Genomic DNA, 3,751 nt, shown 5'->3' with positions numbered 1-3,751 from the left:
CGACGCCATCGCCCCTGCCCCGACCACGCTGCCGTCGCCTCCCTCTACACTGACGCCGGTGCCGTGCCTCTGCCCCTGCCCCGACCATGCCGCACCTCTCCTTGATCAGGTCGGCGCCGCCCCCCTGTCCTCTCCTCTGTTTTTTCACATATATATGATATTTTTTTACATTGTATGTATATGTGTGAGTATATGTATGTGTGTATATCTGATTATATGTCCTTTTTTAGATTTTTTGTTCATATATATGATGATTTGTTTTTTGCATTTTTATAAAAATGTATATATGTATGTATGTTCTGTGTGCATATAAAAGTTAGGTTTTTAGTACATTTGGGTACATTTTAGGTTAGTTTTATCTATATATGTTCTCTGATTTAGTATATTTTAGGTTAGTTTCATTTTTAGAAAAGTTTTATATATTTAGGAAAATAAGGAAGAGAAGGAAGAAGGAAGAAGAAGAAAAAGTTTTATATATGCAAAAGTTACATTTTTAGAAAAGTATTATATATCTAGCTAGGAAGATAAGGAAGAAGAAGAAAAAGAAGGAGAGGAAAAAGGAAAATAAGAAGAGGAAGAAAGGAGAAGAAGAGGAGAGGAAGAAGAGGAGAAATAAATAAGAAGAGGAAAAAAGAAGAAAAAGAAGAGGAGAAGAAGAAAAAATAGAAAATATTTTCTTCGATCTTCTCCTCTATTCCTTTCTTCCCTCCACTTTTGATTTCTTCTTCGTCTTCTTATTTTTTTTCGGGTATGTCATCGTCGAAATAACCCCCTCCCCGATAACTCCGACATGAGGGGAGGTCGATATATATACCCCCTCTCAACCGCGATAACTTGGGAGCACCCCTCGGCCCTCTCGCTTGACCAGAACTCTCGAGGACACCAAAACCCTAGGAAAAAAACGATGTCGGTCTCCTACCCCCTCCCGCCGCGCCCCTACCTGACAAACTCTCTCGAGGCCACCCAAATTTACCAAGTTAAAAGAGCATTGTCGTCGAGGCCACCCCAAACCCTTGAAGCGTTGTCGAGGCCACCCCAAACCCTTGAAGCGTTGCCAAGGCCACCCCAAACCCTAGAGAAGCAGCGTCAAGGCCACTAATTAATATGATTCCTTATTGTGATTAGCTAGCTAGTTCTACGTTTACCACTAATATATCCATATGTCATGTTTGAATAATAATTGCCATGTTGTAAATATTTGCAGAAACTATGGAGAACCCCCGACATGAAGCAACATAAGTGATGTTGGGAGACATAATCGCAAAAGGAAGTGATGCCAACTTGTCGTTTCTCAACGACACCGATGGTCTGGAAGGACAGGATGAAGAAGAAGACTATGATTATGATGGCTCCGGTGACCCAATGCAAGTACAAGAAGGAGACCGTGATGACGGCTCGGGCGAGTGATCAGGGCACTCAGCCTCCTTCTCCGGTGCGTGGTGGCACTCCGCCTCCTTCTCCGCCTGCACCGGCGCGCCCGAGCAGCCAGCCTCCTCCTTCTCCGCCTCGTTAACAAGGGCGGATCAAGAGACCCGCCGCCGCTCCGGCTGCTCCGGCGCGTCGTAGTCCTTCTCCTCCGCCTGTAAGGAAGGAAAGACAGCTGCAGCCGCCCCGTCTGCTCCGACGTCTAGCAGTACAGCCAGAGCCGGGACGCAATACAGATTCGGTCCTTCTCTGAAGACTTCAGAGAAGTTACCATACGAGAGGAGCCTCGAGGAAAACACGAAGATCATGCAAGCCGAAGTGAAGAAGTTCTTTGAAGGGGTGAAAGCAAAGAAACATCCACCTCCGGAGGAGAAGATAGATCAGGTAAAAGCGAAGCGTACTCTGGCTGCCCTGAAGAAACCACCAAAGTCTCCAGCAAAAGGCAAGTATGAGCGCATTATTACAAAGTCATTTATCGAATCGGAGCGGTCGAGAAGTACTGTCAGTGGTCAAAGGTTAGCAGAACGACGAGCTGGGAAAAAAGTTTCCCAACTCGGCGAACAAGCGAACCAATCGTCCCCCCCCCCCCGCTCTAGGTGTGTAGCGATATCGTCGCTAATGATCCGGGCGGGATGATGCCCGGTTATAACAATCTTGAAGATTACTTGCCGACGACGTACATTATGATTCTTGGAGGTAGACGAACACAAATACGTGTACGGGAAGCCTCTTGTCAAATATGAAAGATCTCTAACAACGATGATGCGAAGATTCCATGATTGGTACATGAAAACTTGCAGAGAGTCTGAGGGGAGGAATATTTTGACGCTGAGAGTTAGAGAGGAGCAACCTCGTTGGAATTGAACTGTTGAATGTTCCATTTGAGGAGTTCTTCACGTTTTTCATTCAAAAGGCCATTGATAAATTAATGATCACTTGCTACTGTCTGTAAGTAGTACTACTTATGTCATTAAGTCTCTATATATAGGTCAGCTCTTTCATTGCATGTATTTTTAATTATCCTCACTATATTATGCAGATTGAAGATCGCCGAATTGAAGAAAAGACAAATCGGTGATATTGGGTTCATTAACACAAATCTCATAGATGCATATATCGTTGAATTTCAGGCCAAAAATACCGAGGCCAAGCTGCTACAATCATTTATATTAAATCAAAGCAAAGCTATAATACTCTTCCTTTACGAATTCCAGTGAGTGTTACTGTCTTGTGCATATTTGGTTTCCCTTATTAGTCGAGGTTATAGTAATGTAATTGATGAGTTATGCATGCGTGCGCAGCTTCCACTATATTCTCCTAGAGATTAAGCTTGAGCAGGGACTAGTAACCGTCTTAGACTCGAGACGAAAAGATCCCAAGGAGTATGCAGACATGACTGAAATTCTAGATAAGTAAGTTAAATCGATCATTATCGCACCATATCGGCAACTCTGTTCATTTCCTGATATCAAGTAATTGTTTTCTTTGTCTGGCAGGGTTTGGAAAAAATCCACCTCAAAAACTCCGGGAGTGCCGAAGAAGCTGCAATTTAGACACCCGAAAGTAAGTACTATAGTAGCATGTTCCACGCATCTCCTAGTGATTCAAACGCTAGTTTCATCAATACCATTTAGCATGCTTGCTAATTATCAATTTGATTGACCTCTATTTCTTGTAAAATGGTTGTGGTAGGAACAAGAGAATGATTACTGTGGATACTACATTTGCGAGTCCATCCGCCACACGACCTGTGAGCGGGGCTACTCTGACAAACAATATGACGTGCGTAAATAATAATATTCACAATTTTATTTTATTACCATCATTTTGGTTCAGTTTCATTTATTCATATATATGTATTGACCCCCTTCTTCAAATTAGATATTTCGGATGCGGGAGGAACTCCTACCACCAGATCGTATGCAAGCAATTCAAGAGGAATTGGCGGCATTCTTTCTTGACCACGTGATCGCTAAAGACGGAGAATACCATGTGGACCCTGATATATTTGTTTTTAATTAGGAGATTATATTGTAAGAGATACTTATATTGTATATATATAGCCAGTAGCGTTGGATAGATATACGAGAACTTGTTGTTCGACCAATCTCTCAGAGAAGGAGAGGTGGTCGATATCACTTCTCTTTGTATGCATATGTTCATGACGATCTTCTGTTTCCTTCATTTGCTTACTAGCTAGCGTGTCTAGTCCTCTCTATACGTATAGTACGTAGCGTCGACCAAGCACGGAGATAAGAGAGGACACTTCTCTCTATTAATTAGCTAGCTAACACAATATATGAAACACCTAAATTAACCGCCAACA

Source organism: Triticum dicoccoides, chromosome 3B, assembly GCF_002162155.2.
Source record: "Triticum dicoccoides isolate Atlit2015 ecotype Zavitan chromosome 3B, WEW_v2.0, whole genome shotgun sequence".
NCBI classification, from domain to species: domain Eukaryota; kingdom Viridiplantae; phylum Streptophyta; class Magnoliopsida; order Poales; family Poaceae; genus Triticum; species Triticum dicoccoides.
The sequence above is the reverse complement of the archived record's forward strand: the minus strand, read 5'-3'. Positions refer to the sequence as shown.